Below are 25,434 nucleotides of genomic sequence, written 5' to 3'. Positions count from 1 at the left end.
AGAAGTGTTTCTGATGTTCAGAATAATTTTGAATAAACCTTTTCATTTTTCAAGTCTTTGGAAAACATCCCGAGAACTTTTTTGAAAGTATATTGAAAATCCATGGATATCAACAAAGTTCTATAAAACTTATATGAAACATTCTTGTACTTCTACAAAGATTCTTTAATTAAATACCATGAACTCAAATAAAGCTCCTTGAACTTCTTCCCAATCCATTTAACTTATCTCTGAGCTTCTTTAAAGTTTCCTTAATTTGTGGAAAGTTCTGCGAATTGCTGGAAAGTTGCCTCCACTTCTACGATTTTTTCTGCACCTTTACGGATTTTTCACAGCTTACATAAATCAAAGCTACATTTTTATCAAGATTGCTGAACTTGTAAAAAAAATGTTACGTCTCATTCACTATTCCAGGAAACTAGACAAAGATCTCAGAACATCATGTGAATTTCTACAATATTCCCATCTACAAAACTCCCTGAATTCCACGTTATTCTCGAAAATCTAGCCGAGCTTCCATGAACTTCTACATAATTCCTTGCCTAGACGTTTTGAGAAGTTCATCGATTTTTAATTTAACTAGCTGCATTTCTATCTTTTATTAATTTAGTTTATATTACGTTCCCTGAAGTTCTGTAAAAAAATTAAATTTTATGCAATTCTCTAAAATATTTGAAATAACTTTTATAAAGAAGTGCTAAAGACAAAAGTAGGTCCCGGCAATTTGATAGAGTTTCCTGCAACGATTCACAAACTTGTAAATGTTCCCCAATTTTACGATGTTCTCAAAAAAAAAATCTAAACTCTCCGAATTTATATTAGATTTCAAGCATTTCTACGATTTCACTTGAACATCTACAAAACCACTATAGTTTAAGGTAACTCAATTAAGGTAAAGGAAAATGCCAAAATTTTAACGAACTTCCCCAAATTTCTACAAATACCTATAAAGTTGGATGAAGTTCTACTAAATAATTTGCATTTCTACGCAATTCACTGATGTTTTAAGAAATTCTCTGGATTTCTATGAAGTTCGCTGAGCTTTTGCAATAATTGCTGAACTCCTATAGCATTTTTTGCACTTCTAGAAAATCTCCAGAACTTCTACGCAGGTGATGAAATTCTTAAAAGTGCTACGAATTTTCTGAATATTTATAAGGTTTCTTGAAGTTATAAAACATTCCCTGAACTTAATAAAATCCCAACAATCTACAAAGTTCCCTGAAATCAATATTTTAAGTCATAGCTTCTATGAATTTCAATCACTTCTAAGAAGGTCCCTGAACTTCTGTAGAAACTAAGTTTAAAAAACCCAAATGGGTGTATCATCCGCCACCCGTAATTTTTAAATGTAGAAGTGAAGTCATACTACCGATGGTTTGTGATTTGTGTCTAGTCAGTTAGGGCCATGGGCCTCTAGCCCAACATCATAGAACAGAAAGCGAACTGCAAAGGAATCAGTGAAGCAAAAAGTGGCAAAATGTTCTATTCAGCAAGCGATGCGTTTCACATGGGTTTTCTATTGAAATATATAGGCACTCACACCATCAAAGCTATGATAACTACAAGCAAAAGCTTGCCTTCTACCGCCAGGTACGCTTGGGTTCTCAAATGAAAGAATCTCCAAATCTCTTGAAGTTCCCTTTCTGTTCTGTGCCAACATCCTAACGGTAAACCGTCAGTGAATGTGAATTTTGGTGCATTATCCATACTAGAAACTTTTAGCTTCGTGATCAACGGGGTCCAGCTTGTTCCAAAAGAACTCAACCTACAAAGTTGTCACCAGTGCCAGTGCCGATTGAGACAATTATGAAGGGGGTGATGTAGCTAAAGGGTAAAGTTATCAAAATTACGAGTCAAAGCAATACATGGTTCATTGAGATTACCAAAACAATGGATTACGAAGGTTGATTAGCCGGGTTTAACGGAAAAATGTCCAAAATAGCGATGAACATGTTTTTTGTGGTTTCCCTTGGAAATACACCTACATAAAATACAACTCGAACTTAACCGAAAAAAGATCATTAATATGTTAATATAAGATCGTAATACTCCCTGAGCTCAGTCGATAAAGGCACAGCTACAAAGCAAGACAATGCTGGAGGTGGCTGGGTTCGATTCCCGGGCCAGTCTAGAAATTTTCGGGTTGGAAAATTTCGTGATTTTCCCGGGCAAAGAGTATGATTATACTTGCCATACAATTATGCTGATGCAAAAAAGGTACAGGCATCGAATGCTCTCAATTAATAACTGTGGAACTAGAACACTAAGTTGAGAGCACGCAATAAGCTAATATGCGATAAGCAATAAGCTTGCATTGCAAACTGTCGTTGTTCCAATTCTATATGGGCCATTCTTTAAGTAAGATCAACTCTAGATAGAGCTGGAATAAGGACCTAACAGCTTTGTTAACAATAACTTCTCTTGATGATTTCTAGAAACTTAAGGCTCGCCCACGCAAACCAACATCCTCATCGGGTAGGGAAAGACTTCTCCTATCGGATGGTTAGGTTGGCCTGCGTGGACGTGGCTTGAATTCCAAGAAATCATCGATAGAAGTCATTGTTCACAAAAGCTGTTACGCCCTAATTCCTGCTCTATCTAGAACTGTTGGATTGTAACCTGGGATTTTTTCCTATTACGCCTTGATGATGAGGTGAAGGAGTGATTACTCTTTCTCAAGTTAGGACCACAAACGCTAACTTTCTCAAGTTAGGAACACAAACGCTAACTACCCAAAGTTAGTAAGAATCATTGCCAGAAGTTTTTTTTCAGGTGGTTTTGACGAGTGTTGAGCTTGAAAACGTTGCTAGAACTAGAATTTTACGTTACAAAATATTATGGTCTAATGACTTTTACTCATCATAAAATGTATAGCTGTAATATTATGGTGTACTCAAATTATGTAATTTATGCTTTGCAGGAATCCTAAAGCCGTCATTGGTGACTGCAAGAAGAGCTGCAATTCTCTCAGAACTCTGAGAATTTGGGGAGCCCCTGGAAGTTCTCAGAACTCTGGCAATTTGCAGAAAATTCTGAGAAAAGCTATTTTGGTATTTTGGTACTCTGAGAGTCTAGACGAATTCTTCAAAAGGTCCAATCTGCTTTGAGCGATTCTCTTCATTGACTTTCTCTTTTGATAGTGGCTAAGCAAACACATTTCGTGCTATTTCCGTCACACAGTTTGATAAAAGAAGCTGCTATCTAACGATCATAACGTCAACTACAACAGGGAATATTTTTGCATAAGAGTTATTAACGAAAGTGAAAGTCGATGAAGCGAATCGATCAAATCAGATAGGATCATTTGAAGAATTCCACTAGAACTTTCAGAACTTCCAGCATCTATCAGATCTCCAGTATTTTTTTACCGATGTACAAGAAACCTCAAAAGAACTTTTGGATCTTCAGCAACTCTTAAAAATCGTAAGATTTTGGTAATCTGATAAAACTAAATTTTAGAAAATCTTCAGTACCTCTAGGAACTTTCAATCTTCATAAACGCTCCTGAAAACTCTAAGAAAACTCTTCGACTACCATAACTGTAGAAATGCAGAAACATGATCTTCGAACTAAAGAATGGAACTGAATCAAACTTTCGAACTCAACTTGACAATTCCAAGCAATACCGATTCTGTAAAAACACCAATAAGTTCCTCGGCTGCATGACTTATAAAACTTTTGAATCATTAAGAACCGGCAGAACTCTCTGAACTCAGGGATTATTATTATTATTTAGCTTTATTAAGGAGGCTTTCAGCCTTGGGCTGGTTCGCCTCCAACAAAACTCAGGGACCTTTTCTAAAATTCCGAGCCATTCTGGCTCTCGGTAACTCGGACCCGGTGTCTTTTTGCAACGTTTAGAACTTGAGAGCTCTATGGATTCTTTGGATGCTTGAGTAGAATAGGTTAGACAACCGCGAGTATTCGGTCCTGCTCTTTTAACTTGAAATATAAGACAGTAATAATATAAAACAAAAATGATAACTCGGCTCTGTAAAGTTTATTCGATTGCGCCTGTACAAATAAAGTAATTATTAATAATGCAATGCAAAACTAACTGTTTGAATTACCCTAGACTGAGAAAGCCATAAAAACGAAATATTAATAAAAAAGTAGAATAGGTTGTATGACAAGAGGTCAAACAGAAAATGTCAAATCGACAAAAGGTCGAAGGAAAAAAAGGCCGAATAACATTTTAAGGGACAAATCGTTGAAATGGACAAAAGGTTGAAAATGTCGAAAGGTCTGATCACTTTTAGTGAATAAAAAAATAGAAAAAATACTAAATGTTCGGAAATGCAATATGCTGAGACAAGCTTAGGATTTGAGCAACCTAACTGAAATTATCGAAAGTTATTTCTTAATCTTGAGTTGCCTCCTTCATTATAACATTAGCAATTCTTTTACAGATAAAAGCTATTGAACACTTCATCCTAAAGTGCTTGACCATGACCTTGGGTCCATTTCATCATTTTGTTCGTTCGATGTTTTCTCTTTTTCGACCATTTTTCCATTCGTTCTTTTTTCCCATTAAATTTCATTCGACATTTTGACCATTCGAGATCTGTCTATTCATCTATTTTTCCATTCGACCTTTTTTACATTCGACCTTTAGTCCATTTCGATCTTTTGTCCATTCGACTATTTCTCCTTATAAATTTCATTCGATCTTTTGTCCATAAGACCTTTGCCCCTTAAACCTTTTATCTTTCGACCTTTTGTCTTTCGACGTTTTGTCTTTCGACATTTAGTCTTTCGACCTTTTGTCTCTCGACGTTTTGGGTCTCGACCTTTTGGGTCTCGACCTTTTGGGTCTCGACCTTTTGGGTCTCGACCTTTTGGGTCTCGACCTTTTGGGTCTCGACCTTTTGGGTCTCGACCTTTTGGGTCTCGACCTTTTGGGTCTCGACCTTTTGGGTCTCGACCTTTTGGGTCTCGACCTTTTGTCTTTAGACCTTTTGTCTTTAGACCGTTTGTCTTTAGACCTTTTGTCTTTAGACCTTTTGTCTTTAGACCTTTTGTCTTTAGACCTTTTGTCTTTAGACCTTTTGTCTTTAGACCTTTTGTCTTTAGACCTTTTGTCTTTAGACCTTTTGTCTTTAGACCTTTTGTCTTTAGACCTTTTGTCTTTAGACCTTTTGTCTTTAGACCTTTTGTCTTTCGACCTTTTGTCTCTCGACCTTTTGTCTCTCGACATTTTGTCTCTCGACCTTTTGTCTCTCGACCTTTTGTCTCTCGACCTTTTGTCTCTCGACCTTTTGTCTCTCGACCTTTTGTCTCTCGACCTTTTGTCTCTCGACCTTTTGTCTCTCGACCTTTTGTCTCTCGACCTTTTGTCTCTCGACCTTTTGTCTCTCGACCTTTTGTCTCTCGACCTTTTGTCTCTCAATCTTTTGTCTCTCGACTTTTTGTCTCTCGACCTTTTGTCTCTCGACCTTTTGTCTCTCGACCTTTTGTCTCTCGACCTTTTGTCTCTCGACCTTTTGTCTCTCGACCTTTTGTCTCTCGACCTTTTGTCTCTCGACCTTTTGTCTCTCGACCTTTTGTCTCTCGACCTTTTGTCTCTCGACCTTTTGTCTCTCGACCTTTTGTCTCTCGACCTTTTGTCTCTCGACCTTTTGTCTCTCGACCTTTTGTCTCTCGACCTTTTGTCTCTCGACCTTTTGTCTCTCGACCTTTTGTCTCTCGACCTTTTGTCTCTCGACCTTTTGTCTCTCGACCTTTTGTCTTTCGATCTTTTGTCTTTCAACCTTTTGGCTTTCGACCTTTCGGCTTTCACTGAAGAACTTTCGGAGCATTACGATATGTAAGGACTATTTGAACTCTAACAAACAATTACATATAAAGAATTTAATGAAATTCCGACACTCTTTATCCGTAATATTTACGGCGCATGACTAGCATCATACTTAGCAGATAGCGATGGTAACATTTACCACTAAAAAAAAACCTGACAGGCGGAAAAAGTGCTCAAATGTTCCTTGAACGTATACAATGTTTACTTATTGTATAAAAACATCTACTTCTACGAAGATTCATCAACTTCCTTCAAGTTCCAATAGGTTTTTTTTTTCAAGTGCTTTCAATTTGACCAAGATCTCAGAGCATCTATGACCTTCTCCAACAATAAGGAAAAACCTTGAACATTTTTTACGAATTTTCCCAAACATCTGGGTGAAACTAGGTTCTTAAATTAACATATCATACTCCGAAGTTCTAAGAAGTATGCTGAATTTCTACAATTCTTTCTGAGCTTCTAAAAAGTTACTTGAACTTCAACGAAGTTCACTGAGCTTCTACAATTTTGGTTGAACTCTTACGGAGTTCAATCAGCTTTAAAAAATCCCAGCGCTTCTATGAAGTTTAACGAAGTTTTAGGAAGTTTCTCATATCTGCTACATATTTCGCTTGACTTCCAAAAACTTCTCAGAATTCCTATGAAGGTTCCCTGATCTTTTTAGAATATCGTTGATTTTCAGCTGTTTCCTGAGTTGCTTTGGAATTTCCTGATTTCTTATAAGTCTTAAGAAGTTATTGTAAGTTTTAAGAAGTGTCTGCAAGCTAAACGAAGTAATTTTTATAATGTTTCTTAAACTATCCAAAGTTTCCATAACTTCCACGAAGTTTCTCAAATTTGTGTAAAGTTCCCAATCCTACGTAGTTTTTCACAATTTTTTCAAAGCCCCCTAAATTAAGTCAAAATTCTCTGAAGCTCTACGAAGTTCCCTGAATTTATATTAATTTTCCTAAATTTAGAGAAGTACAGAAGGAGATATCATCTGAATATCTAAAAAGTGCCAGAAATTCAAAAACCTTAATTTAGTTATTGAAAAAAACCCTACACATAATCGAAATTCCCTGAATTTCTGCGAAATTCATAAAATTCACTTATATTATTTGCAGAACCCAAGCAGCACACATGTTCTATAACCGTTTATATAACCTTTGAATGACTGGTTTTGGTTGAAAAGTCACTATCGAAACATCAGACAAAATGTAACACTGTTGTCCCAATCATTCAAGTCTGCTTAGTCGCATACCGAAAGTTCAATGAATATCTAAGAAGTTTTCAAAAATTCTACGGTGTTTCTTGTGGATCTACTTTCAAGAAGATTTCCGAGATTTAGATTTAGAGACTAGCCTAAGGCTAAAAATCTAAAAAAAAAAAAAAATCCGTGTTTGTACAAAGTTCTCAGAAATAAAAGGATGTTTTTAACTTTTATAAATTGCTCTTGACTGCTGAGATGGTCCCTGAACTTCTGGTAAGACTGTGTTCTACAAACTTAGAAATAACTAATTTAACACGTGATGGAATCCATCTTTGACATAAAAGATGAGACGTAAACAAACATGTCATGTAATATTAAGTGTTCCGAGACTACACATTTCGTTGCCAGACGAAAAGTACGTTTGATTGAGCTATATATCGCGTTTGTTATGACTCAAAGTCACTCTCAAAGCACCAAAATTTACATAATTTTTTCTGAGTGTGTATAAATCTGAGATATGGAATAGATAGTGAACCTATTTTATGAAGGAAATTTTGGTGCTACGTCTACGGTGAAGTTTTTGGGAACTTGGATTGACAGTGATGATTGAAGAATATTAAAAGGAAAAGCAGACATATTTCACTGATGGTGCGTAGAACCTTAATGCTGTTTAACGTTTAAACAGGGACGTTCCACCAAATTCCCTGAATCCATTGTACTTTACTCCTCTAAGAAGTTCAAAATACCCTTAAAAAAACCTTACACATTCTAAGAATATCAGTCTGCTCGCTAGGCAAACATGAAGTCGAAAACTATTACCATTTTATGCTACATCCAAACATGTAGTTCAATGTGTAGAAAATACTAAAAGTTCCAATCAGTGCAAACGCTCATGTTTATCAGATGAATAACTTCCCAGTTCATTGACCAAACCGCACTGCTAATCTCGCATTCAAATCCTTCCCTGTGATACAGAAGACCAAGAAGCGCGCAGATGCTCCAACTAAGGAATATAAATAATAACGAATCCCTTCACAACACATGGAAATATGGCCTGGAAACATGAAACAAACGGCAAAAATTAAAGAATCCTCTGTCAGTAGGAGCCATCCCTTGTACCCTTGCACCAGTTCCAACCTCCAGCCCGTCTCGTTGATGTACGATGACCTAACCAACAACTGTGCACTCAAGTTCAGTAAAGCGTGCGCATGCTCGGTCATTTGCGTTCCGGAGATAACCTTCCCCTTCTTTGCCTGATCCCCAACCAGGGACACACCGTAGATACAATCATCATTTAGTTATGAGATGCAAAGCAGTGCGAATTGTTGAAGAAGCATAAAGAATTGACCATTCATAAATGGTCCAGCAGCAGCATCAGCAGCAGCAACACCGACCAGACCACGATGGCGAGAAGAGAAATATTGCAATAAAAATAAAACTATTTAAAAATACAATTTCCTGTTCATAAACAGTTCTGTTCTGTGATTTTTTTCAATTCTTGCAAAGGTAGAATGAGAGGGAGGGCAAGGATGTGGAAGGGGATTCATTCAAGATTTTTTGGAGCGAGGTTGAAACCTGCTACCATATTCTGGTAGAGGGTGAACCGAAATTGGAATCGGTACCAAAGTTCACCTGGCACCACATTCAGAACTTTAGAGTCCAGCTGTAAATGGAACACCGCACCACGTCGCGGATCGCGAACAACAGCCATCGAGACGACGACGGCGACGTTGGTACGTGTATGGAAAAACTTATTAAAATGTGAAGTACGAAATTAATGACTTTTTTATTTTCGAAAATATATAACTTTTCGTTCGTTTTGACTGGAAATGGAATGGATAGTTTATTAAAAACAAGCACGGCAAAGCATTTGCGAATGAAGGGAGAGACTGAAGGACAGTGCGGAACGAATCCTGCGCGCCGCGTCGTAATCAACAGCACACATTGGCACACACACCGAACATGGCACTCGCGCACTCTACTGCGGAACGAACCAGACAGAACCGAGTCTGACCGCGCGAGCAAAGACAATCCATTGCAATAAAAATGCGAGGAAACTCATTAAAATATAGATTTTTCGAATGTGTGCCATTCGGCTGCTGTCGGTAGAAACGAGTCATTCTTCAATGCAAAATCAATGAACTTGTGTGCGGTTGCAGTGCTAGAGGGGCCCTGGTCTGTGGGGTTAGATGGATCACGAGAACGGCAGCCGGAGTGATTGGGTCGGCCGGTGCGAGGGGGCGCTCGTATACTGAAAGAGTTATAGTTCCTGTATGATTTATGTGCTCGTTGCGAGGGTAGTCGATGCTGAGGCCCATCGATGAACGACGATGGACGGGACGCGACGACCAGAGATGGAATATAAACAATCAAATTTAAATTTACGAGTTCATTTAAATTTTTTCGGAGGAGAATATTTCATGGGTTCCAGTGTAATCGTTCAATTAGCTGGGTGCGTAGGATTTTGAATAACGCAAAGTGGCTATGAAATATGGACTGGGCCTTTGCGTTGGATGGGTTGATGAATGTAGTCATAAGCTTTGGGTATGGATGTTTTGCCAAGGTTTTCAGTTGCCCGAACCTTACCGGACACTTGAATGACACTCTCAATCATAGAAGGTATAATATTAAAACTAAAAGTTTTTGGAATCAGTTCAGACAAGTGCCTTGAAGACTAGAAAGTCGAAAGCTTAATTCTATTGGCAGCCAAAAAGCGACAGATGACACCAAGAAGGTGCACGAGTCAATAAGGCTTGGCCTGTCTACACGAGGTTACGAAACATTTGGAGTTCAGCTCAGATTAGTCAACACACCAAAATACGAATCATCAATTCCAGCGTGACATCTATACTGAAAAATCAGGGGAGTCCACTCAAAAGTTGAAAATGTTCATTAATCGATGTCTGCGGCCTGTTGAGTCGGCCGCACACTACAAAGGGACGGGTATGAAATCTGCATGCAAGCGCTGTCAGTGGAAGGATGTTTGTCACGGGAAAGACGATTTTATTAATGGGCAAATTAGATCTGGGTTCACTTTTGAAAGTGGTGCGATATTTTAAAGCCTGATAACTTAATAAAAACCTGACATTTTAATAAAGTAAAGGGTCTGGAATTGACCAAAAGATGTTTTGCTCAGGAAGCAAAAACGGTCACCATTAGGCCACTGAGCCTTATACAAAACAGAGACCGACGATCTTTTAAACCCTGTGCTAAATGAAATGTCGTTCCGAAAGTAGTTTTTATCCCTTCTTTCAGCAAAACTCCGACTGAGTTCTTCTCAGCGATTCTCAAAGTTGCGTTCCAAAAACATACCTTAGAATGATTTCAAAACTAGCTTTATAAGTTTGGCAGCGCAAGGGGTGTAGTGGTAAGCGTGATTGCCTCTCACCCCAAAAGGCCTGAGTTAAATCCCAGTCGGAGGAAAGTAAAGCCGTTGGTCCCCGGTTCGTAAGATGATGGGTCAAAAGGGTCCAGGTGTGGGAGCTGTCACCCTGGTGTCGGTAGCATTGGTACTCAGTATGGAAAACAAATCAAGGAAAAAAAGAGCTTTATTAGATTCCGGAGGATGGAAAGCTCCCAGATTTGCTTTGTTCTGAAATTCTCAAAACTTGTCTTCGGAAGATTCCAGATCGTATTTAATGCTTTGAAAGTTCAAGAGGAAACTTTTGATGAAAACGATCAGTTTTCTTGCGAAAGATTCTCATGAGAAGAACTCTCAAGGTTATTCCGGATAGAATAAAAGCGAAGACAGCATATCAAGAAGACTGGCAACTCTTCCATTTTCTCATACGTATGAGACAGGCAGAATCGCGTCATCTGCCGCTCAAAGGTAAATGCTTCGAACGAATTGTATAGCAAAGGTTCCATCCTCAGAATAGAGGTTGTGTACTTGCTCATTCTTCTATGCATGGTTTCCACGTTTGCTCAAGCGCAGCGCTACTGTGTCTGTTGCTTGGATTCAGACAAAGTTGCCAGTCTTCTTGATATGTTGTATTCGATAAAAGGCTAGTTTTGAAAATAAGTTAAATTCTGGAATATTTTAACAGAAAGATTTTGGCTCTTTGGATGGATATTTATCATAAATTAATAATCATAATAAAATTATTGATTTGTCATCCCTGATGACGATTACAATCGGTTTGAAAACAATGGAAAGAGATAAACATCTCGGAAATAGTTTTAAGAAGATCGTTGAATATTATTTCATAGTTTCCCAGAATTCTTCTTCACAATTTATAAGAAACTTCGTATTGCTCATCCAAGAATAGTCTTCCGAAGATTGAAAATACCTATTTTCAGAAAATCTTAGTACTTTCTTGTAGAAGAATTCAGAACATGCTTTGAAATATTTTCTGTATTTGCCTTTGGATGTTTTCACAACTTCTATTCAAAATTAAAAGGTTTCCCGAATAATAACAAAGTATGTATTGCTGTTAATACCTAGAAGTAGCCAAAGAAAGAGAGAGAGAGAGAGAGAGAGAGAGAGAGAGAGAGAGAGAGAGAGAGAGAGAGAGAGAGAGAGAGAGAGAGAGAGAGAGAGAGAGAGAGAGAGAGAGAGAATATATCTATTAAAGAAGGCCAGATATAGGTAAAATCCCCCCGCTTAATTAAATAGAGATTTGTTAACAATATGTAATTTATTATTTAATTTTTTGACTTTTGAAAATTTATTTAGAAGCTATCTATGTAGACTGGTTTTATGTGATTTTAAACTTCCCCTAAGCCTGCATTGGTAGTAGTTCAAACAGTGTTTTTCAAATACGTCTTCTTCTTATTATTATTATTCTTCTTCTTCTTCATATACGCATTTCAAACTAATTGCTTAGTGCATATTAGCTTATTGCGTGCTCTCAACTTAGTTTTCTAAATGCACTTCAACAGTTGATTAAGAGTTAAGAGACAACATTAAGGGATTAAGAGTCAGTTAATTGAGAGCTATCGATGTCAATACCAATGCATGAATATGTATATTGTGTGGCAAACACAATCATACTATATGCCCAGGGAAGTCGAGAAAATTTCCAACCCGAAAGATTCCCTCGACCATACCGGGAATCGAATACCGTGCCTTTACTGACTAGGCTATGAGGCTCCCTTTTCAAATACGTATAGAGTGTAAAAACTCACTCCTATCTCTTTACGTATATTATGAACAGCGCATCAAATTACGCAAGTCTGGATGCGCAGCATTCAATTATCTTAACCTTATTTAGTACAGTCAACTTTCCATTCCTCGATGTTGATTATTACGATATTTCTCTCAATATTGATGATTTTGGCTCCATAATAAACGGGTTACACACATGAAAGATATCCGAAATGGTGCCATCATATCATATAAGGTTAGAACGATTTCCCGAATATGTGGTTAGGTGGTAATTTTCTATTCTGGCCGTTACCTCGATTTTTCTTTTCTGAGCTTGATGTGAGATCCATGGAAATTGTTTTGTACTCTCGGATAAACTCCAAATTAAGGGGTTAATTTTATAGGTATTCTGAGGAAAGTTTTAAGGAAATACTAACAATAATGGTTCCTCTTCTTTTTCATTAGTTTATGGCAATGAACTAGCGCAGAAATGGCTTAAAATCACCCTATTACAACAGTTAAAAATAATTCCAGTTAAATGGATAACTGAGGATAGCTTTAAACAAATCTAGGAAAGGATTCAAAGGGACGATAGTTTTCATGGAATTCCGAGAAGAATTCCAAGGGAATCAAATTCTGAGGATAGTTTCAAAGGAGAAGATATTCTAGGAGATTCTGAAAAGAAACCCAATGGAATTCTGAGGGCAATTCTACGGAAATTCTGAGAAGAATCCCAAACGTCTTTTGGGGCAAATTCCAAGCAAGTTTTGAAAAGAATTTAAATGAAATGGGAGTATGTATTCTGGGAAAAATGCAAAGGTCATTTTAGAAGAATACTCAGGGAATGTTGAGGAGAATTTCAAGGAAATTTTCTATTGAATTCTGAAGAGAATCCCAGACTAATTCTTTAATGATTTCCAAGGTTTCTTAATTATAAATGGTATACCGTAGTGCACAGCTTTTCATTTTGTTGTGTGTTATAATTAAATGTTACATTTATACAAATTACAGTGCTTTCCCGTTTTTGGCAACAAGACCGCATCAGCCAATGTATACCTCAAATTTGTGTTAGCGCTTTCTCTTGCTTATTAAATACCATGCAGAGAGGATCTTATTAGAATGGTCTAGTGAGATAAAAAATGCAAAGCCTTACACTTAGAACACTTCGAAAAATTCTTGAAAATTTAGGTACTCTGAAACTGACGAGCGTCGATTTTCACATAACATAAAGTAAAATAAAATTTTCGGTCTCGGAGCACTTATTTTCACATGACATGTTTTTTACGTCTCATCCTTTATGTAAAAGATGGATTCTGTCACGTGCAAATTTAGTTATTTCTAAAGGGAAACCCACATTGGATCCGGATCTGACGTGATTCGGCAAAGTGACAGCTAAATATTTTGTCTCACCGGCAAATTTTCGTCAACGCAACGCAAACGATCTAATGTCGGTGGCCCTGAAGTGTGTGAATTTTCTTGAAAACAAAGAAGACAAAAATCGTTTGTTGTCAAAAACGGTAAGTCACTGTATTATGTTTGATCAAAATGAACGATACTTTAGCGTCAACATAACATTTAAGTTGTGTTTAGATCATATATGATCAAAATAATTGACTTTTAAAAAGACCGTGGATTTCTAAGAATAAATTCAAGGGAGATTTAAATACTATCATGAATTGAAATTCTGGAGAATTCTTGCAAGAATTAGTCAGCATTCGAAGACCATTGTTAAAATAGTTTTTTTTTTCTGAATTCATACAATTTCAAGAATTTGGAAAACAAAATCCTTGATCCAAGATTTGGAAAGAAAGATCCGGAGTCTTCGCAAATCCGGAGAAGTAAGCAGAATTCGAAGAACATTGTTTATAGAAATACATGAGTTTTCTAATGAGAATTGCAAAAGTGTTCTGTGAAGAATTGAAGCGAAATGCAAGATACTATCATAATATAATTATGAGGGAATTCTTAGCTCTGTGCATTTCTTGAAAAATCCAAAGACATCGAATTTCATAAGAATTATGGAGGAATTCATACAATTTCAAGAATTCTGGAAAACAAAATTCATGATCCAAGATTTGGAAAAAAAAAGATCCGGAGTCTTCGAAGTTTTTGAAATCCTATTTAAATGTTGTACATCCCTGCATGAGAAGAATACAGTCAACTCTTCATAATTCGATTTTCTGGAACTCGATGGATCCTGCGATGCTTAGTTTGTCCATGTAAGTCGATATTTCCACAAGACGATGTTTTATGCAGTGTGATTTTGATTCTGTAACTCGGTATGGCAAAGGCAGTGCTTATGCGTTGTATTAATCTAATGTTGAAACCAAAGGAATTTAAAAATACATGATAACTGGTGGTCCCCTATTGCGTACCCAGGCCATATTCAATCATGTTCCTGGTGTTCTTAGGAAAATGGTACGTACCTTTTATTCATACAAAAATGTATCTTGCGATACATCAAACCAGTTCTAAAGAGTTTTCAGGGCTAAAGGAACAATCCAGAAATGTTCCAGGTGCCCCAGAAAAGTGTTGAAAACCAGACTAGAAGTAATTCAATCGATCAATTCACAATCATTTGCGATTATATCAACAACATCCTGGCGGCGCCGACTAGGATTGAACCCAGGCCTGCTGGGGTGAGAAGTTATCACGCTTACCACTAAACCACCGGTGCCGCTATGTTTTTGTATTTGTATTTTCATAATAATGATACATACAATCCTAAAGTTAATCTTTGAACTTTTAATTTAATGCATCAATATTGCTAATCTAGCACTCAGTCATCGAAGTAGAAAGCGAATAGTCAAGTTAACTGATTTTTTTTATCGGCACGGTGATGGAGATTTCTTATGAGATTGTTATTATATAACTCCATAATTCCACAACTCGATGATCCCCGGAATACCAAGTTGCAATTAGTTCACTGTATAATGAGTTAGCAAATAACATTTTCAGGCAACACACAAAAAATAGACATATGCGGCCATGAGCGTAGACAGGTTCTATTATAGAGTTGCGCATTTTTTTAAATTAACTGGTATTATTTCAAAGGATGAAAAGTGTCACCCTAAGAGTAAATTTTTTTTTATATTTTTACTAAGCAAAATGTATCGTAAATTTTACTTAATCTAAGTTCTTAAAGTTCTGAATAATTTAAACTTGATACATACTAAAGTCTTGATAATTTATTCATGTTTGAAATATTAGGATAAGAACTATTTTTTTAAAATCTCGAACGTCGAATTATTTCCACAAATCCAGCAGATTTTAAATTATGAAATCTTTTCTTAGTTTCAACTCTTAATTGTTTTTGTGGATCTCGAACAATTATGAATGTTTGAATCGAAATTGATATCTTTATTTTTCACAGAATTATTTTTAGAATTTTCTTAAAAACTTCACATAAGTTAAAAGTTTAGAAATCTCTCTAGTATTTTTGTACACTTTGTTCCAGAATACTCTAGAAATTATGGACAGAATGCTCTATGAATTCATCTTAAAATTCTCTTCACATTGCTCATGCTCAGTTTTCCCCACGAATTCCTCGAGGAATTCTCCTGAAATTTACAATGGAATTATTCTCAGCATTCGATAAGTGCTCTCCTGAAATCTAAAATTCCCTCCCCCCATAATCTAGGTTTCTTTCTTAGTTACGCCAATGCTTTAAATTAAACAAACTGTAAATTAAACGGCTAGTTACAGCATATCCAATTCGAACTGATATGCATAAGGCTCATTAGCAACAACGGCGTGGCCAGGTTTCGGAAAGGAGAGGGGCTACATATGTTTATGATGACAAGTTATTAGGCAGAAACCAATAAGGCACGAGAGGTTTAATAGTTAATCAATGAAAATTAATCATGTTTGAATCAAACATTTATTTCAATGAACTGAACGTTTCAAATGAGGAGAAATTTGCTTTCAGAAAACATTTCCACCTGTTCAAAATGCAGTCCGGTATTTAGGGTATTTAGATCAACCCAAGTAACCAACAAGACATTTAATAGACCTTGACCTATTACAGATGGATGCATTTAAACATCCAGGAACGGTTTTCACGAACATCTTCCTTGTAGTTTGAACCCTCGTGAATTTAGTTGAACCAGGTTGGCTTACATTATATTTCTTTATTAATTAGACTTTCAGCTTAGTTGCACCATCTACTGTGCTGGTAATTAGTAGTTCAAAGAATCTTAAATAGTTTCTTCAATTTGGAATTAAATATAAGATGATCCATTATCTTCCAAATCAAATGGCAATAGTGGAATAGCGTTGCACTTCGCAGTTAAAAAAACGGAACCACAAGCATAAATTCGTCCCCGATAACTTCATTCAAGAGAGTTTCCGTTGTGGGCGCACCTCTCGGTTGAGATTGAGGCGGCGCTGTCATCACGCACCTCTCAGCATGACGCCAACCTTAATCACAGCGGGGTTGGAAAACTCCTTCCTCGCCCGTTCTTCACAGTTCATTCAGTTTAATACCCCGCCAGAGCATCCATCATTTATGCTCACCCGTATGTTGTGCACCACCATGTATGCCTACATTTAGAGACGGAACACCAGAACCTGATTTGTGGATAGCCGAGCAGCCAGCAGCATGAAACCACACAAGACAACAGACCCGTGCGCGCACCTTTCAACCTCAATTGGTTCTCGTTGACTTGTGTGAGTCTACAACGCGAGAGCTTCATTAATGTGAAGGAGTTGAGATTCGGAGTCTTTTTGAACTAGCTTCATTGAGACAACAATCACCAACAATGGTTTTGATGTGAACACGTTCCTTCAACTACTAGAAGTTGGTTCTTTGTAATTCATAATGGATCTGGTAAGATCCATCCATAAGCGGTTTCTTCGTAGCCAAGTTCTATCTAACCATTCGAACGCTAATATCATTTTAATGCCACATTTCTCCATTCGTTGGGCTCTTCCTTCTGCCAACAATGGAACTGTTACAACAAACCACAATCCGTGCCGATCTTTTCAGTCACCAGCCAGCGCCGGCCGTGTCTGGTGGTATTCTACTAGTTCAACTTCCTAATGACATAATTATGGCTTAACAAATAATACAAAACTAATTTTCAGATCGTTCACTCCACAGCCAAATGGCCAAACGCGGGGCACGCTTGGCCTACACGTATTTGGTACGGTTTTTGCACCGCGCACTCCAAAACCACAAACCCTAGGATGATTGATTGGAGTTGATGTGCGGATTTATGCTGGTTTGTTTGCGAGGTGCGCGGCGCTGCCTTGGGGCATTGCCCCTGCGATTTACTTTAAGTCTGCGAAGCTAATTTTCCGCACATAGTGTCAAGATGTATTATTCAAACTCTCGCAAACAAAATCGCTAGCGAATCATCGTGCTACAATCGTGGCTACAAAGCATCCCGCCAAAAATTATGACGTGTTGCTTCAAATTGCTATTATCGAACCCACCGCACGTGTGTGTGAGGTCAATTGCAGCTCAAATCCTTCCAAAAGGCGCACAGCACACGCAGTAAAATCCGATAATCGATCCGCGCGCACACGAAAATAACTGCCTTATTTAGATTAATTTCCCGCAATTATCGTATCTGCCCAGAAGAGTTCAGCGTAGGTACGGAGTCGAGCTGAGCAGTGCATTACTTTAACTGACCCATGCATCGCCGCAGCGGGGTAAATTACGCTTTTTAACCCGAACGTGCAACGCGATCTTGAGCTCACACGAAGCCTTCACCAGAAGTCAATACGTTCTTCATTTACGACTGCGGTCCGAGACTGAGTGCAAGACTCCCTTGCAGCTTCTGTAGTTGGATGTTGATAGCATAATCATACCACGTCCGTCGTCGCCACCGTCCCTGACAACCTCCAAGAGCGGGTAGGGCTCGTGCTCGCGGATTCCTTACTCGTACCACCGGGGCAAGGATTATGACCGGCTGACGATGATCGCCGGGCCAGAGTCGTTGTGGTTCGAGTTGCTCTCCACACAGTGGCGTACCAACAACGTACACAGACGTTCGTTATCAGTGGGGTGCAATTATGATCCTCAGCATGTGGACGGGACCATCATAAGACAGAAGCTCAGCAGAAGCAGCACAAGAAGTGTAACTTCGGTAGCCAAACTAATATGTTAGTTGAAAATTACAGCTTGAGAGACAGGTTTTTTTTCGGAGGAGCATGGAGTGGAGGTAAAAACGAGCGAAAATATGGGTAGGACGGTGCAAGCCTTGAATTATAATTCTTCAAATTCCTGCCAGTGTGGTGTCCTGCATTTTTGCATTCCTGTGCGGAGGTTTACGTTTTTCCTTTTTTTTTCGATGCATTTTTCATTATTTATGTCGAACCGTTCCGATTTGGCGGAGGATTTTTTTTATTGTTTGTTGGAGGGGTGTTATTACCGGTATTCAAACAGGAGTTGTCTTCATCATTTGCACCAATTTGGTAGCAATCGCGGTGGAAAGAATTTATTGAATCATTGACGGAATTTATTGACCTGATGGATTTTTAATCACGGAGACAATGAACGGGTTGAGAAGTATTGAAAAGATCCATCATTTGGAAAAAATCGGCTTTTAGAGATTTAAAATTTTACCGTTGAGCTACTTATTCAGGATCATTTTTCTTCATCTTCTTGGCAAATTTGTCCCAAGTGGATCTTCGGGCCTGCCATCTATCAAGTGCTCTTCGAGCACTTTGAGTAGTTGTTAAATCAGAGCTGTATTAGCCAGTATCAACAACCATACGTCCAGACATGAAAATCAGGATGAAATAATAGAAATTTGACGAGCTTGAGACGTTTCTCAAAAGAACTGCACGCGGCACGCACCTGGTCCATCGGCATCTCGGCCCAGATCTTGGAAATGAGTCCATAGTGCTCACTTGATATTCGCTCTGCATAACCAGCATATACGACCATACATAAAAGTCCAGGGGATTAAGGTCCGGGGAGCTGGGAGCAGTGTTGGAAAAGTTCGCGATATTTCACGAAGTTCACCAAGGGAAAAGTTCACGAGTCATAGTGAGTTTTCGCGAACTTTTCCATCACTGGCTGGGAGGCCACAAAGTCTTATCGAGAAAATCAGTCAAATTTTCCCGACACCACGCTTGGACGATATTTTCCGTGTGGGCCGGTGCGCCGTCCTGTTGAAAGACGAAATGATCCTGCTCGTAGAGGTCCCGAAGTTCCGGGGCCAAAACCTTCTCCAGAACCTCACGTTTTTCACGTTTTTCTCAATAAACACTAGTAGGAGCTTCCCACGCCTGGATACGCCCCCCAAACCATCACCGACGCGGCGCTCTGGAATCGCGGGATGTTTATTTGTGACGGGGAGATGCTGGTCAACGTCGGCGCCCACAGTCGATCATTTTAGAAAAAAAGCGACTGTTGCAAGACAAAGAGTTTCTCATCAGAAAACACCAACTCCTGACCTGAGTGCCACGAAAGTATCAGTTTGGCAGTCGCGGTACTCCTTCATCGTGCGCGGTAAACTAACAACAAATGACAGCAAGTCGACACCGTGCGCGTCGGTTAGCCTATATATGAGGCTAAAGCTGACATGACATAGTTATCATTCTTGCCTTTATCGCAAGGAATTGATTCTAATTGAAAGGCCACACTATTTATACCCTTCGAAAAATGAGAGCACCCTCCAAATGCGCACCCCTTTGTTATTCAAAATGGGATTCCTAAAGCAACAAAATTAAGTAATGACACTGATAATGACCATGCATCAGAACTCTAGTCTTAACCACTTTAAACTAGGGATCAACAAATAGAAGATTAGGAATCACATAGATGAAGACTAACTAACTCATTTTTCGTTGTTTCAAGATCATCCTCAGTGGACAAAGTCGAGTCTTGTCACTATCAACAAGGCATGAAAAGTAACTAGGACTAAAATGTGTTCCTTTGATGACTGAAAAATCCTGTTCCCCTAGATTGAAGTAGTCAGGACTATGAATCGGTAGTAGATCTTACAATTACAACTATTATTAATATATTTTTTTAAATACTTTTAAGGGTATTGAAATTAATCAACATATAATTATCGATAATTAATATAATGACAAATAATTTCAATGTATTTAAAATAATTTAAGTACCAAATTTTGTCAGTATCAGGCATGGAAAATCATTTGCATTCATTTCGTGCATTCATTTACATTCATTTGCCTCTAACTTTTTTCATCAACAGCAATCCGCAAAATGATATATAGAGCTTTAGTAGATTTTGTTATTAGCTACAACTTTTGCCCATAATTCAAATCTGTATCTCTTATGCATCACGAATTAGAGCGGGCAGAACTTGTTACTGTTTTTCAGTGAATGTAAAATACATTCACTAAAAAACAGTAGTGGCGTGGCTTCTGTTCGCTCTGGTTCGTCATACATAAGAGATACGGATTTAAGTTGTTAAAAAAAGTTGTAGCTAATAACAAAACCTACAAAAGTTTCATGCACCATTTTGCGGAATTCTGTTGATGAAAAAAGTAAGGGGCAAATGAATGTAAATGAATTTACGAAATGAATGCAAATGATTTTCGATGCCTGGTCAGTATATAAAGTATTTAATGAAATTAAGAGTATATTTAAAGTAATGAAAGCAGTAATGACCAGATTTTAAATATTTGACCAACAGGCTGCGTAGTATTGAAAGACTAGTGCGTGCCCTTCGTCCTTTATGGTACGATAATGAACATGAACATTTTGAAGGTCGGATGAATTTAATATTATTCCTTAACGAATTTTCGAATTTTTGATCGATTATTTTTCATCAAAGTCAAATTGTGTTTCATCACCAATGTTTTTTTTGAACTCCTGCATATTTCCATCTCCTTTACCAGTTTTTTTGAAGACCCTCTTCACAATCGCCCAGTAACGGGCCGAAGCTAAAGGCAATTTGGTGGAATTGATGTCTTTCTCAACGAAATTTATACCCTTTTCCGTGAGCCAATTGAGAATTATTTTGGCGTAGTACGACGACGCTAAATACGGCCAAAACAGTGGAGGGGTACTATGCTTCTCATATAAAGGCTGCAACCTCTACTGCAGATACTCAGATCGATATATTTCCGGATTTATAGTTCCGGTAGTGTAAAAAATGGTAGACTTCAAACCGCAGGAACATACTGCTTGTCATACCAGCACTTTCGACCAAATTTCTCCACTTGAATCGACCTGTCCGCATCGCTTACATCCTTCCCTGGAAAGGCTTTTGAGTCCTCTTTCACATAGGTCTCGTAGTCCATCAAAATGCATGCATCCGGTCGCTGCAAAATTCGCGAATACAACTTCCGGGCCCTTGTTGCAGCATGTTGCTTCTGTTCTGCACTTTGTTTGGCGATTTTCCGCTTTTTATAGGTCTTCAAGTTGTTCCGTTTCTTGATACGTTGGATCATTCCGACGCTCGTTCCCACTTTATTGGCCAAATCACGTATCGACATTGATTTGTTCTTCCTAATTTGAGATACCAGTTTCTGGTCCAGTTTCGGGTTGGAAGATTCGGGTTTTCTACCTCGTCCTGGCAGTTCATCAAAAGAATAGTGTTCCCCAAACTTGTTTATGATGGATTTTACACTCGCGTGATGAATTCCAAAGCGCTTCGCTAATTTTCGCATAGTTACACCCTTTCCACTTAGCCATGTGTCCAAAACCTTAATGATCACTTCATTTTCAATGCGCGACATTTTGGAAACAAAGAATTTAAACCGCACAAAAAAGCAAACAAACGAAAGATGACAGTCAAACGCACAGAATGCAGTAATTAGCATATTAAAACCATCACAAATACGTGCGTACAACGCAAATGTATGTGGATAGCTTATTTCCGATACATTCCTTAATCGAAACGCTAAAGCTTTTCTCAGGGACATATAGTTAGTCTGTCTTTCGATCGGTTTTATGACCTTAATCTAAAGCTAGTACTGATGAAGATTTTATTCCTGGATTGTAACGTCGACGACAATAAAACTGTAATCAACTCTTTTTATTAAAGCTTGCTTGAGCTTGAGCTTGATTGACCGCCCACGGTTGCTACTCTGTTACTGCCAGATCAGCTGTAATTACACAGAGAACCAATAGACGATGCTTGGGACTAGCAATCATCCTCAATGTGTAAAAACTGGTGATCTTAAATTAGGCAATACCAGCGCCGGCCGCGCCCGAACACAGGTCAAGAAAGGAATGGGAAGGATTGTGTTGACATGACACTCGCTTTGATGGAAGCCGAGAACACCTCTGCACTTCCACGAGGAATCACTGGGATGTTGGATAAGAGGGTTGGGTTTGCAGCAGGGTTCGTTTTGGTAAACGATAAGCTGAATTGATGTCCTAACGATCATATAACGCGAAGGAGCTTGGGACTAAACCCACGGTCTTCTGCTCAGTAAGCAAAAACGTTTGCCACTAGGCAGACGAGCACCTTTTTAATCACCGAGTTGCTGTTATTACCATGTAGTCATATTAACAAATAAAACGATTGACGAATCTTGAATGTGGATGGGCCTGAGATTAGACTCATGATGTTCTGCTCAGTAAGCAAAAACGGTTGCTCTAAGGCCACCGAGCCCCTCATATCACATAATACCATTGCTCAAATTTGTGTATCCATTCAAACCCGGAACCAACGACAACAACGAGTTTCGCAAAATACACGATACACAAGCGATTTTACCATAAATCTCTTCGATATGTAAGGACCTGGGACCGCGTTTTTCTGCTCAGTAAACAGGCCACTGTAACCGACGATCTTTCAAATCCGAAAACTAAAAACTACGAAAAAGTACTTAGGCCTTCATTAAGTTCCACTTTCACGCGACGTTCAATGACAGGGTCCTATCCAGGATTACATCTGAAAAATCCAAATCTGGCCAACGCCCACCTAAACCTGTTCTAATCCACCTGAAATGACTAACGAATGGAAGACTTTGACTACCCAGCCATGCAATAGTCTCATTCCGTGCCATATGGCAACTTGATGATTCTATTGCGCTCATCTTTTGGCACCACCCAGGGGAGACTTGGTCCTGTACCCAATGCTTAACTTAACTCCATTCCACTCAGCTACTCGCAATTTCTTGTGATATAGTGGGCGAAATATTATTACATGAGGCAATTCAATGCAGACGTCTTTCCAAATTTGGCAGATCGACAGGTAATCGGTGAGTTACCACGATAGTTGCTATTCAACAACTCGACAACGTCCCATCGTCAACGCCTGCTATGAGAATTTCCCATTGCAGACGCCAACGAAATGACGTCATCGAGCTATCGATCAACTACCCTGGTTATCACCTGGTACCTTATAGCACGATGCTAGGAGGCGAACCGGAAGAATCGATGAGCTACCTCTCCCCCTGTAATCAACTCTTTTTATTAAAGACTGAAAAGTCGAATCCAAATTACGAATTATTCTAGATTTTTTTTTTATTTGTGTGTCAATTTTTTTTTAAAGTTTTCGGTACTTCCCTGAAGTTGCTACTGGAATGGAACTGTTGTACTCTTTTATAAAGTTCTCTAGACTGCCCTGAATGTCTCAGGCCTTTTTGAAAGTTCCCGCAATATTACTGAAGTTAATTGAACTGCCTTGAAATCCTTCGGTATCGGTTTTTCCAGAAATTTTGACGTGGGACTACGTCTTTGTTTTCTATATGGGGCTACACTTTGCGAGTACGAAAAATGAATATGTAACGAAAAGTTGTCAGGTTTTGAACGCATATTTTTCCAAAAAATTAATGTGAAATATGTCATGCAATATGCCATTCGACGGGGGCTTCATTCAGCAATTTTGTGGCACATAGTACAAATAATTAAAATAGCTAAACAGCTAAGAATTTTCACTCAAATTGGTAGAATCAAAAATTTCCCATACATATGTTTAGACCACAAGGTGTCTTTCCTAGCACACCCATCACATAGTTGGTCCCAAACGAAATAAGCCGAAGCCGCATTTCCTTTGGCACTTCGGACGTGTTCATATCTATCGCCCAAGACACGACATGCGGACCAGTGCTACCAAGGCTTCCTGCAAGAGCGCTCTAGCCATAGAAGTAGTGAAGAAGCCATACCGCCACTGTTCGGGACGGGTACAATTGCTCATCGTGAGAAACACCACTGCGCGTCATCGTCATGCCGAAGAACATCAAACTAGCTCACCGTATCCTTGGATAAAGTGCTTACAGTGACCAGTGTCATCGTGCCTGTGCTCATTCTTGCTTTGGATTGCATAGCGAACGGATCGCCTTAAGAACTCTGGTGAAGGAGAAGCTTTGCTCGACTGCAGTTCCCCGTCGGTCTCATCCATCGTTTGCTCGGGAATAACAACGCCGAACCTGTTGGTACCGGTGCCTCAATCTACTTGGCTGCTGGAATCTATGATGACAGGAAACGGCTCTGACGCAAAGAAAACCAACATTGTGCAACGTCAAGAGGAGGTCGCTCAACTGCAGTTCACCGTCGGTCACATCCATCGTGTGCTCTGGTAGAACAACTACGCCGAGTCTGGGTACCGGTGCCCCAGTCTAGTTGGCTGCTGGAATCGGTGAGTTAATAAGAAACGCCGGCTGTGATGCAAAGAAGACAAACATTGTTCATCGTAAAGTGGAGATCCGTCTAATATCAGGGCTACACTTTTGCCTAGGGCAAACAGCAGGGTAATTTGCTTTCCGCTCGACAGCCGACGTTGATGCGCAACCCTTTTCAGGGCGACAAAATAATTCCCCTTAAATCAACCACATCACCAAAACGGTCCTTATGAGGGCCATACAATATCAAAACGGTTCTTTCCCGAGCCACAAGTCATCGAAACGGCTCTTTTCAGGGCCACCACGATTTTCTAAGAAAGAGTTAGTTTGGAATATTTTCTAACACAAGAATAATTGCACATGAACTGAAAAAGAATCTTATTCGTAATTAACGGAAAATGGACACTGCTTAATTGTTACACTTCTGAAGAAATCAACGGATGTCATAATAATATCGGGAATTTCAAATAACTTTCGATCAAAATACTTAACATCTGTGAGCGTAGTCCTACGTCAACTGTTCGTACAACCCCATTGGGATGTCCTTTGTAATTTTTTCTACATACTCCCTTGAAGCTCATGGAGTTTCCTTTAAAATATCTTAAATTCTCTGAGCTTATCAGAACTTGCCTGGAGTTCTATCTTGAAGTTCCCTTAATTTTCAAGAATTTCTTGGAACTACTTTTTCGTTCCAACATTTTTTTCTGATATTCAAGGAACTTCTCTGAAGACCCCACAGTTTTCCAGAAACTGTTGGAATAGTTCTGAAAATCTAGGAATATTCTAAAATTCCTCGGCTCTTTTTGAAAATAGTAAATACTCAGAACTTCCCTTAAAAAACTTGAAACTGTACTT

At 38.7% G+C, this 25,434-nt stretch overlaps 1 protein-coding gene across 4 annotated transcripts in view; it reads right to left on the bottom strand.

Annotated features, from left to right (window-relative positions):
• The window catches only part of TfAP-2 (transcription factor AP-2), a 238,514-nt gene that overhangs the window by 161,492 nt on the left and 51,588 nt on the right, over positions 1 to 25,434 (bottom strand). The window lies entirely within an intron of this gene.

Source organism: Ochlerotatus camptorhynchus, unplaced genomic scaffold, assembly GCF_037179485.1.
Source record: "Ochlerotatus camptorhynchus isolate MF236.1 unplaced genomic scaffold, CSIRO-AGI_Acam_v1.1 ptg000005l, whole genome shotgun sequence".
NCBI lineage: Eukaryota > Metazoa > Arthropoda > Insecta > Diptera > Culicidae > Ochlerotatus > Ochlerotatus camptorhynchus.
The sequence above is the reverse complement of the archived record's forward strand: the minus strand, read 5'-3'. Positions and strand labels throughout refer to the sequence as shown.